This window comes from Lotus japonicus, chromosome 3 (assembly GCF_012489685.1).
Source record: "Lotus japonicus ecotype B-129 chromosome 3, LjGifu_v1.2".
Lineage (NCBI taxonomy): Eukaryota > Viridiplantae > Streptophyta > Magnoliopsida > Fabales > Fabaceae > Lotus > Lotus japonicus.
In genome coordinates, this window is record NC_080043.1 from 41479985 (window position 1) to 41492480 (window position 12496).

A 12496-nucleotide genomic window follows, 5' to 3' on the forward strand; every position below is an offset into this window, starting at 1 on the left:
CCCCCAAATTAACCCAATTCCTTTTGAACTATCATCAACTTCATCAATCTTCATCAATCTTCAAACCCAGGACCCCACCATCAACAATCAATCTTCATCAATCTTCAAACCCAGAAATCATCAATCTTCATCAATCTTCAAACCCAGAACCACACCATCAACCATCAACCTGCAACCTCACCCTCACCCTACTTCACCCTCACCTTCACGGTCTCACCCAACCTCAACCTCACCCTCACCCACCTGCAACCTGCAATGTAACACCCCGATTTCGGTGACGTCACTTTAGTAACCAAAAATCAAATAAAGCGGAAAAGCAGGTCTATTTTTTTCGTTTTGTTTAAATAAAAAGACTTGTCGAAATAAAGACTCAACTCAATCGCGATTAACAGCGACTAACATACAATATAAGTACAACCCTCTCTGCAACTAAAAACATCGTCACGAGTGTCCTCAAGTGACGGAAAGTAAATGAAAGTAGCGACCGCAGGAAAATAAGTGCGACCCATAGTCAGAGTCATAACCTTTATAAATACAGTCCTCCAATAAAGTAAGTCAGCCCAGAACGGCCTCCAAAAGACCTCCTACGTCCGACAAACTCCCTGTGATTCTCATGGAAGAGAGCCACACAACAAGCTAATAGTCGGGGACCTACCCTGCCCCAAAATAAGAAATGACAATCAGAGCTATGACAACGACACCCGATATACTACACCCCTAACATCGACCCTCATCCGATCCAGCATGAAGTTCGGGTCCACGTCGAAGGCTTAGTAGTAGTCATTTCGCTCTGGGTCCTCCCCGAACGACGAACCATCACGAATCAGCTGTCGAACGTCTGACAGCAGGCCGACCGCCTAAAGACAAACATAAACACAAAGCCACAACGCGAGGGTCAACTCACAGAATATAATAGATAATACAAGCAACATGTGAAGAATAAGGGGGTATATATATATATATATATGTTGTATATATACGTATAAGTTCTGCATTGCCTACCCTAAGGTATATACATGGCATGTTATCGAATCTCTAGTAACAACACAATATTCAATATCTCAACAATTCAACAAATAACATAACATTGTTCACCAATATCAAATCGTCAAAATCTCAACCTATGAAGCTAGGTGATAAGGTTAGTCAAACAATGTATCGTCCTCCCAACGCACAAGTGTCTAACTAAACAAATGTTCCCTGTCATTTGCCCTTGGGTAAACGACGATGAAATCTCACGCTTCCATGAAGTCTCACGCTTCAATGGAGTCTTACGCTTTCACGAAGTCTCACGCTTCAGTGAAACTTATAGTTTCCCCGGCTTATCCTTTAGATAGCCAAACAACAAACTGCTCATCGAGCGAAGAGTATCAACATACTCAGAAACTTATTAGTTTCCCCAAAACTTGGATTCGGCGACCCTTCTCATTTACCAAAACTAATATCCAAGCCCTAAGCTTTCACCTGACATTGTTATCATTATTAAAAGGGTTCAGAGATTGTTTAGTGTATTATGAATTTTCCTTGTAAAATAGTTTCCATTTAGGTTCATCTCTAATCTTATAAGTTTAAAAGACCTCATCATCCCAGTAATTCCCAGAGAAGGTCTCGATCCATTAAACAATAACAAGGTCGAACCTCTGTTCGTCCCGTCAAACTTTCCCAAAATCTCATGATAAATTTGACATAACCGTCCGTTATCCTCACTCTGACGTACAACAGATATATGTGTAATTGCATAATCAAATTAGCACAATCCGAAAGTCAAGGCACATATATCAACACATCCTAGATTAACCATTTAGCACATAGCATGTGAATCAATATCAACACATCCCAGATTAACCATTTAGCACATAGCGTGTGAATCAATAGCAAAAACAAATCCAGCGATAAATATTCAACATTGTCAGTCGAAGCCTCAGAAAACGTTTCTCAGTCAATCACAATCAGGTGCATAAATAATAAATCAAGTCGAATTCATCGACGCCTAAAACATTAGCTAGCAAGGTAAGTTGCCCTCACCTTTGCCAATTTCCGTACTAAGGTGCAACTCCGATCCGATTACATCTTTTTTTGCCTGCGTCGGCTCGATTCCTTCTATTGTGTAGCTTCGATGCAAGGTGCTTCCGTTCATCGTACCTTTCACAAGCATACTTAACGAAATCACTAATCGAGCTACTTACTACTCAAGTCTAGAGTTATGACTTCAGGCAATTGACTCGAAACGAACGAATGTTAAACGACTCTTCCTCAGAACACAGCTACATCAATTAGTAGAGTATTTATCTCTTTTTGAAATTAAAACCATTTTGTAAAGCAAATCGCAACTCCTTCCTTAACAACTGTTAAACTTCAATTTTCACAATAACAATGAAAATATTTATTTTTCTTTAAAACTTGCTTACTTGAGGCTAAAACATATACAAGAGTTGAAGGCTTACGAAAACCAAGTTTTAGACACTTGTCGGCGAAGAGTCGTCAGAGAAAGTTGCGGCTCACGGGTTGACGGAGGAACTGTCGCCGGAGACACAAAGGAAGGGTGTTCCTTTATCCTTTCGCGGCTAGAAGCTCAACGGGCTATCCGTTTCCCCAAAGAATCGACGGTTTGCCCAGAAAGTTCAGCCGAAGGTCGACGGTGGTCGTCGGGGTCGTCGAATAAAATGACCCAAATATTAAATTGAAAATAGGGATTTACTCTCCTCGCGACATGGATCGTTGCAGTACACTCCATTTTTACATTGGTCGCTGGAGTTGACCGGATAAAGCTCCCGAAGGCGGCAGCGACGGCAGTCGAATGCGACAGAACGACGATCCGAAACATGGGTTTTGTTGTGGTGGTTGCAAGGGTTCCAATGGGACTAACCTCGCTGTGAACGGAGGCCCGAGGACACCGGAATCAAAGAGAAAAGTTGTCGACGTCGGCGACGTCGGCTTGGCGTTTCAACTCTGTTTTCACGTTGCTTTCTCTTCTGTTTTTGCTCACGTTTTTTTCGTGGTCGTTGAGCTCATGGTTATGGCTAGCTGGAGCTCTCTGCGATGGTGGTTGGTGTCAGTCCGGAGCGGCAGTTGTGGCTGCACAAAAAGGGGAGAAACTCGCGTGATGGTGAGGTGGTGCTTGCGGCCTTAAGCTCGCCGGAAAACCCCCAGATCTCGTCGGTGCTTGCTCCAACAGCTTCAGTGGCTGTCCATCTTCGTGTTGCAGGTCATAACCAGCGTTTTCTTGGGGTTTTGAGGTGACTCTCAAGCAAGAACAGACATGGGTCTTGGTGTTGTTCTCGTCGGAGTTGGAGATGTGCTCGCGTGGGAGAAAGAAACATGGTGTGCGTGGTTTGCACGAAGGAAGGAACGTGGTGATGTTGTTCCTTGCTGCAGAAAATAGAAAAGAAATGGGGAACAAGAAGCATGATGTGCGTGGTAGCTTCTCGTGGGAGAAGAATTGATGATGGTAAGAAGATGGCATGGTGAAGAGGAGATGATGAAATATGATGATGATGAGCGGCTGTAGTAACAAAGAAAATGAAGAAAACGGAGAATGGGTTTGTATTGTTTAGGAAAGAAGAAGAAAATAATGTTGAAGGTATGTGTGTGCTGCAACGAGAGGAAAATGAAATTGCAATTAGGAGAAAGGGAGAGTGACTCGAGTATGAGAGGGAGAGGATAAGTATGAAGGGAGGGATAAGGATGGATAGATATTTTGAGAAATTATTTTTAAAACTGGTATGAATTGATTTAGACACCGGAAGATTTATCCTATAAAGTTAAGAGAAAAATGTAGAGATAATATATTACTATACCAAAAATTATGAGAAACTTAATGAAATGATAAAATATAAATTAGAATCACTTTGAGCAAATTAAAATGATTCATAGATAAAGAAGTGAGTAAGAATTAAGCCAAAGAATAATCGTTAGACAATTAGAACAAATATGACGTCGTCATATTATGCAATTAAGCTAAGTATCCTTCAATAAAAGGCTGATACTTGTTTCAGATTCATTTTAAATGAGGAAATGGCTTGAACGCAGTCTGCTTCAAAATGCCGCAGAACTACTTTTTGCAATTGATGTCAGATGAGAAAACTTCCTTCTGAAGAAAGATTAGAAACATCGAAAGAAATCGGTACGCACATGTGAAATCTTCATTTGAGGCTCTGAATAGAAAAAGTCTTCATCGACAGTTTATTTTAAGGTTCTTGAGCTATCAGAGATTCAGTTTCGGCAAACTTCCGAGAATTGGAATCGGACGTTCGTATATTCCAGGGTTTCGTATCGAAACACTTGTCATGGAAATGAATAAGAGAAATTCTTATATTTCTCTGAAGATTTTTGGAATTAGTTCTTATAGTGTTTTAGGAGTAAATTAATCGTTTACTAACGCTCTTGCCCTAAGCGTAAGCGAATAAGACTCGCGCTATAACTTATATCGACTTTAATACTATTCTTAGTCGGCGTAAGCGAATAAGACTCGCGCTATAACTTATATCGACTTTAATACTATTCTTAGTCTTTTCCTGAACTTTCTCCTTCATAAATTTATTCCATTCAATAAACACTTGTTCAGGTTTCCTTCACGATACATCGAAACCTAATCGTGGTTAGGAATTTAATTAATTAATTCTATAACTGAAATTTTGGGTCTCACAATACTACCCTCCAAAAAGAAAGTTTCGTCCTCGAAACTTAGAGTTCAGTAAAAAGCTCCGGATATTATTCCTTGATCTTTTCCTCTAACTCCCATATAGCACTGTTTGTGTCTTTTTTCCAAATAACTTTCACTAAAGCACTCTGCTTTCCCCTCAATTGTTTCACTCTTCTAGCCCCAATGCTGACTGATGGCGTCTCAAAAGACATATCATCTTTCAACTCTATGTTGTCCGGCTCGACCACTTGCGTCGGGTCTACGTTGGAAATAATATTGGTTGGCATTTTGTGCAATCGCACAGCCTTAACCACTTGTTCATTTACTTTCGTTCGTCCGAAATTCTGCTTAAACTCGGTATACCTCTGCCATTCCAGAGTGAATGTTCAACTTGTCCTCGTATTCTTCACTCATGATCCAAAACTCAACTTGATCGCTTGATAACCCCTAGACGAACTATTCCCTTGGAATCTACTATTTCATTAACGTCACTTCCAACTTCGTAACTATCCTCATTCGCACCATGAAATCAATCTTCTACTTAGTCACCATTCGCATTAAAACCCGACTTGAGTCTTTATACCTTGTGCATCACTAGACTCATTCCCTTTAACATCAATTCATAAACAACTGATAAGCTAATCATCATCTTAATATCTAACAATCCATTATTGTCATTTCCTTCCTTAAAACTTTCCTCACTCAAACCAATTTACACTTACTGAAATCCTTAACACTTCACACAAATAAGGACTCATCCCCTAGAAGATCAAATCATAACTATACCTCAAGGGACTTAACTAGTCATTTTATCATCCAATCCTCCAACCTTCCGAGATTTAACTGATATCATAACCGCTAACACCACTAAATCTCTTATTCGTACATGATTTTTTTTTTAACTCACAAAATTAATCTTAACCATAGGATTCTTATTCAACTTAGTAAAATTCACTCTCTAAATCTAGCAGGCATCATCGGAATCTATAACAAAGTTCCATTCACTCTTAGACTTTAAGCAACTTGTCCAAATATGAAAACCTCAAGTATTCATCTTAATACTAACACTTTTCTTTCTGCAACTTGATCACCATCTCGTCAATCAACTTCCTAATCTCTCAATCAAATTCTGACAAACTTCGAGTCCTACGCACTTTTAGACAAGAATTCATAGACTTAAAACCTAAACCTTTTCCAAGTTTGGATCTCTGATGCTCTGTAACTCTTCAACATTTCCTAAAAGAATATTCATCTCTTAAAACCACAACTCCTTCGCAAGGAAAACAAATACTTAACACAAATTTTCCTCCCAAACCCAACTAATCCTCGATCAAATCAAGTTAATCTTACCAATCCTTCTATCAAAGTCCATAGCCAGCTGTGATTCCAAATATCACCCCCTCAGTATTAAGTTGATCAAGCCTAATACATCGAAGGTGGAAATTTAGAAAAACCCACTGGAACAGTCAATGAGTTCCTATCATCCAGTAGTCACAAATATCCTGATATTAAATCCTCAACGATTCCGCTACTGAACTACACCCCCTCAACATAATACGTATACTACCCATAAGGAATCTCTCTGGAATTCATTCTTCAACTCCTAACTTCCTTTTAAACGCATCGGTGGAAGACTACTTCCTAGGCTTAGCGTGTTATTCTAAACCTCGTTTACTTCTATAGTTTAAACATGAGCAACAGTCAAATAAAGTCTTAATAGGTGTAATAACCCTAAGGTCAAAACTCAGACAGTAAAAGCAAGTTAGGCGTGTTGCACACGCTACGAGAGTAATGAAGTGTATTATACTAGAATGAGAAAGAATGGTTAGAAGGTTACCATCGTTCTTTTTAGTTAAACAAACAGTTAGTACTAATCATAAGATAGCATTTACCATAACTATACAATATGATTAAGCAATAACTTCAATCAATTTTAAGCGAAAAATCGCTTGGTAGACAATCAATTTTTATTCTTTGAAGAGTCACACAACCTAGCACAGAAGACCTATTCCCCAAAGACTCCCGAAAGACTCGACAAGCTCTGATACCACAATGTAACACCCCGATTTCGGTGGCGTCACTTTAGTAACCAAAAATCAAATAAAGCGGAAAAGTAGGTATATTTTTTTTCGTTTTGTTTAAATAAAAAGACTTGTCGAAATAAAGACTCAACTCAATCGCGATTAACAACGACTAACATACAATATAAGTACAGCCCTCTCTGCAACTAAAAACATCGTCACGAGTGTCCTCAAGTGACGGAAAGTAAATGAAAGTGGTGCCCGCAAGAAAATAAGTGCGACCCATAGTCAGAGTCATAACCTTTATAAATACAGTCCTCCAATAAAGTAAGTCAGCCTAGAACATCCTCCAAAAGACCTCCTACGTCCGACAAACTCCCTGTGATTCTCATGGAAGAGAACCACACAACAAGCTAATAGTCGGGGACCTACCCTGCCCCAAAATAAGAAATGACAATCAGAGCTATGACAACGAAACCCGATATACTACACCCCTAACATCGACCTTCATCCGATCCTGCATGAAGTTCGGGTCCACGTCGAAGGCTTAGTAGTAGTCATTTCGCTCTGGGTCCTCCCCGAACGACGAACCATCACGAATCAGCTGTTGAACGCCTGGCAGCAGGCCGACCGCCCAAAGACAAACATAAACACAAAGCCACAACGCGAGGGTCAACTCACAGAATATAATAGATAATACAAGCAACATGTGAAGAATAAGGGGGTATATATATATATATATATATGTTGTATATATATGTATAAGTTCTGCATTGCCTACCCTAAGGTATATACATGGCATGTTATCGAATCTCTAGTAACAACACAATATTCAATATCTCAACAATTCAACAAATAACATAACATTGTTCACCAATATCAAATCGTCAAAATCTCAACCTATGAAGTTAGGTGATAAGGTTAGTCAAACAATGTATCGTCCTCCCAACGCACAAGTGTCTAACTAAACAAATGTTCCCTGTCATTTGCCCTAGGGTAAACGACGATGAAATCTCACGCTTCCATGAAGTCTCACGCTTCAATGGAGTCTTACGCTTTCACGAAGTCTCACCCTTCAGTGAAATCCCACACATTCACGAAGTCTCACGCTTCAGTGAAGTTTCACGCATTCACGAAGTCTCACGCTTCGGTGAAGTTTCGCACCTTCATGAAGTCTCCCGCTTCAATGAAGTTTCACTCCTTCACGAAGTCTCACGCTTCAGTGCAGTTTCACGCCTCCGCAAAGTCTCCCGCTTCAGCGAAGGATCCCGTCGCCACAAGGTCTCCCGCCTCAGTGAAGTTTCTGCTTTCACGAAGTATCACGCTTCAGTGAATTTGCACACGTTCACGAAGTCTCAGGCTTCAGTGAAGTTCCATGCTTTCACGAAGTCTCACGCCTTAGTGAAGCTTCTCGGCTCATCCCTTGGATAGCTAAATAAACTGCTCAAAGAGTGAAGGAGTACCAATGTACTTGGAAAATTATAGTTTTCCCGGCTTATCCTTTAGATAGCCAAACAACAAACTGCTCATCGAGCGAAGAGTACCAACATACTCAGAAACTTATTAGTTTCCCCAAAACTTGGATTCGGCGACCCTTCTCATTTTCCAAAACTTATATCCAAGCCCTAAGCTTTCACCTGACATTGTTATCATTATTAAAAGGGTTCAGAGGTTGTTTCGTGTATTATGAATTTTCCTTGTAAAATAGTTTCCATTTAGGTTCATCTCTAATCTTATAAGTTTAAAAGATCTCATCATCCCAGTAATTCCCAGAGAAGGTCTCGATCCATTAAACAATAACAAGGTCGAACCTCCGTTCGTCCCGTCAAACTTACCCAAAATCTCATGATAAATTTGACATAACTGTCCGTTATCCTCACTCTGACGTACAACAGATATATGTGTAATTGCATAATCAAATTAGCACAATCCGAAAGTCAAGGCACATATATCAACACATCCTAGATTAACCATTTAGCACATAGCATGTGAATCAATATCAACACATCCCAGATTAACCATTTAGCACATAGCGTGTGAATCAATAGCAAAAACAAATCAAGCGATAAATATTCAACATTGTGAGCCGACACCTCAGAAAACGTTTCTCAGTCAATCACAATCAAGTGCATAAACAATAAATCAAGTCGAATTCATCGACGCCTAAAACATTAGCTAGCAAGGTAAGTTGACCCTTACCTTTGCCAATTTCCGTACTAAGGTGCAACTCCGATCCGATTACATCTTTGTTTGCCTGCGTCAGCTCGATTCCTTCCATTGTGTAGCTTCGATGCAAGGTGCTTCCGTTCATCGTACCTTTCACAAGCATACTTAACGAAATCACTAATCGAGCTACTTACTACTAAAGTCTAGAGATATGACTTCAGGCAATTGACTCGAAACGAACGAATGTTAAACGACTCTTCCTCAGAACACAGCTACATCAATTAGTAGAGTATTTATCTCTTTTTGAAATTAAAACCATTTTGTAAAGTAAATCGCAACTCCTTCCTAATCAACTGTTAAACTTCAATTTTCACAATAACAATGAAAATATTTATTTTTCTGTAAAACTTGCTTACTCGAGGCTAAAACATATACAAGAGTTGAAGGCTTACGAAAACCAAGTTTTAGAAACTTGTCGGCGAAGAGTCGTCAGAGAAAGTTGCGGCTCACGGGGTTGACGGAGGAACTATTGCCGGAGACACAAAGGAAGGGTGTTCCTTCATCCTTTCGCGGCTAGAAGCTCAACAGGCTGTCCGTTTCCCCAAAGAATCGACGGTTTGCCTAGAAAGTTCAACCGAAGGTCGACGATGGTCGTCGGGGTCGTCGAATAAAATGACCCAAATATTAAATTGAAAATAGGGATTTACTCTCCTCGTGACATGGATCGTTGCAGTACACTCCATTTTTACATTGGTCGCCGAAGTTGACCGGATAAAGCTCCCGAAGGCGGCAGCGGAGGCGGTCGACGGCGACAGAACGACGATCCGAAACATGGGTTTTGTTGTGGTGGTCGCAAGGGTTCCAATGGGACTAACCTCGCTGTGAACGAGGCCCGAGGACACCGGAATCAGAGAGAAAAGTTGTCGACGTCGGCGACGTCGGCTTGGCGTTTCAACTCTGTTTTCACGTTGCTTTCTCTTCTGTTTTTGCTCACGTTTTTTTCGTGGTCGTTGAGCTCATGGTTATGGCTAGCTGGAGCTCTCTGCGATGGTGGTTGGTGTCAGTCCGGAGCGACAGTGGTGGCTGCACAAAAAGGGGTGAAACTCGCGTGATGGTGAGGTGGTGCTTGCGGCCTTAAGCTCGCCGGAAAACCCCCAGATCTCGTCGGTGCTTGCTCCAACGGCTTCAGTGGCTGTCCATCTTCGTGTTGCAGGTCATAACCAGCGTTTTCTTGGGGTTTTGAGGTGACTCTCAAGCAAGAACAGACATGGGTCTTGGTGTTGTTCTCGTCGGAGTTGGAGATGTGCTCGCGTGGGAGAAAGAAACATGGTGTGCGTAGTTTGCACAAAGGAAGGAACGTGGTGATGTTTGTAAGATTGGACACTCCCGACTACACGAAAAACTATAGCGCATGAGAAAAGAGCTTAAGCGCTGAAACCAAGCACGAGGGGCATGTTTGAGGCCGTAGAGGGCCTTGTTCAACCGGCACACATGAGTCGGGAAACGAGGATCAATAAAACCAGGAGGCTGCTCCATATAAACAGTTTCACTGAGATGACCATGAAGGAAAGCATTTTTGACATCCAACTGATGAAGTTGTCAATCATTGAGCACGGCAAGAGACAAAATAAGGCGTACAGTAGTAGCTTTGACAACAGGACTGAAAGTAAGAGAGTAATCAAACCTTGGAATCTGCGTGAAACCCTGAGCTACCAAACGCGCTTTTAAGCGCTCAATAGTGTCGTCACTGTGAAATTTAGTGCGAAAAACCCATTTACTTCCAACAACATTGGTAGTGGAAGGACGAGGAACCAAAGTCCAAGTAGAATTATTATGAAGAGCAGAAAGTTCATCCTCCATGGCTGCCAACCATTGAGGATGCTTCATAGCAGATTTAAAACCCTTAGGCTCAGTAACAGTATGTAAAGCAGTAAGAAGACCAGTAGGCTGAGCGTGAACCAAGGCATAACGCGGATTGGGCTTAAAAATACCATTCTGAGATCTAGTCCGGGGGCGAGCAGCAACAGGAGCAAGAGAAACCTGAGCCAACACCGGAGAAGTAGCCGGTGGTGAAGCAGGAGGAGCCTGAGCCACAATAGTAGGGACTTCTAGCGGTGCTAGGGAAGTAGGAGCCAAGGTGGGGCATCATCATGAGGAACCGGCGAGGGTGGTGCATCATCGCGAGGATCCTGCAGAACATCTGAGTCATCACAAGAAGGACAAGACAGAGGACCAGTATGTGGTGAACGCTCCGGAATGACGGGTATAGCAGGTCGTGAAGATGGAGGTGATCCTGCAAACGGTTCATAAAAAGTAGAGACCAACAAGTCATTAGCGGAAGAGTTAGAACCTGCAAAAGGGAAGAAAAATTCATCAAATTGAGCATGACGGGACACATAGGTCCGAGAAATAGCTGGATCGAAGCATTTGAATCCCTTGTGGTGACTGCTGTATCCCAAGAATACGCAAGGAGTACTCCAAGGGCTAAACTTATTTTTCATGTATGGACGCAAGCACGGAAACACCCGACATCCGAAAGGATGCAAATTAGCATACGTAGGCGCAACATGAAATAGAAGCTGAAACGGAATCTGATTAGAGAGCACCTTGGAAGGGACACGTTTAATTATATATACGGCAGTACTGAATGCATCAACCCAATAGCTAGTAGGGACATGTGAGTGATACAACATAGCAAGACCAAGCTCAACGACATGTATGTGTTTCCGTTCAACTCGTCCATTCTGTGCTTGAGTATGAGGGCATGAAAACCGATGAAGCACACCCGAAGAAGCAAACAAAGCCTGAACTTTGTTATTAGTGAACTCGGTGCCATTATCACTTTGAAAAACTTTGATCGACCGGGAGAATTGATTTTCCACAAATGCTTTGAATCGAACAAGGACATCATAAAAGTCAGACTTGCGCTTCAATGGATAAAATCAAGTAAACCGGGAAAAGTCATCCACAAAAATAACAAAGTAAGAAAAATCATCAACAGATGCAACAGGAGACGGTCCCTACAAATCACAATGGATAAGGTCTAAAACTGCAGAAGCTCGTTTATTATTATCATAAAAGACTAAACGCTTACTCTTAGCCATCTGACAAGAAGTACAACAGATAGGCTTAGGCAAAATAGATGAAACATTGAAACAACCAAGTTTATGCAATTGTTGAATAATTTCAAAATTGACATGTCCTAATAGTGAGTGCCACAATTCAAAGGAGGCACGAGGCAATGGAGAACTGGTAGTAAGCAGCGCCTACGATCCTTGGTCAAGCACATAAAGTCCTTTATCACATCGGCCCCTTCCCAGAACGGAGCCTGTCTGTCGGTTCTGAATAACAAAAGAATCATCGAGGAAAATAGCTTTAGCATTATGGTGACGAGTCAATTTGCTAACAGATACAAGATTTTTAGTTAACTGAGGCACAACCAAAACATTAGATAAAGGAACATAATGTGAAACAGAACGAGAACCAATATGAGTAATATGTAAACCAGCCCCATTACCAACAAGAACACGATCATTACCAGAGTAGTCCTGAGAGTCCGTCAGCTGAGATAGAGAATGAGTCATATGAGAGGTGGCACCTGTATCCATATACCAGTCGGAACGGTTTGAGTTGTCCAACAAACAACCCGCAGCAAATGATTGAGCTA

The 12496-nt window shown here is 41.3% G+C and overlaps 1 long non-coding RNA gene across 1 annotated transcript; it reads right to left on the reverse strand.

The window, feature by feature from the left end:
* Nucleotides 1–354: 354 nt before the first annotated feature.
* Nucleotides 355–3631, reverse strand: LOC130742729 (uncharacterized). The gene is made up of 3 exons (XR_009021255.1): nucleotides 2445–3631; nucleotides 2026–2142; nucleotides 355–857 (listed from the first exon to the last, which is right to left on the reverse strand). It is a non-coding gene; the product is annotated as an uncharacterized LOC130742729 (long non-coding RNA).
* Nucleotides 3632–12496: the final 8865 nt, after the last annotated feature.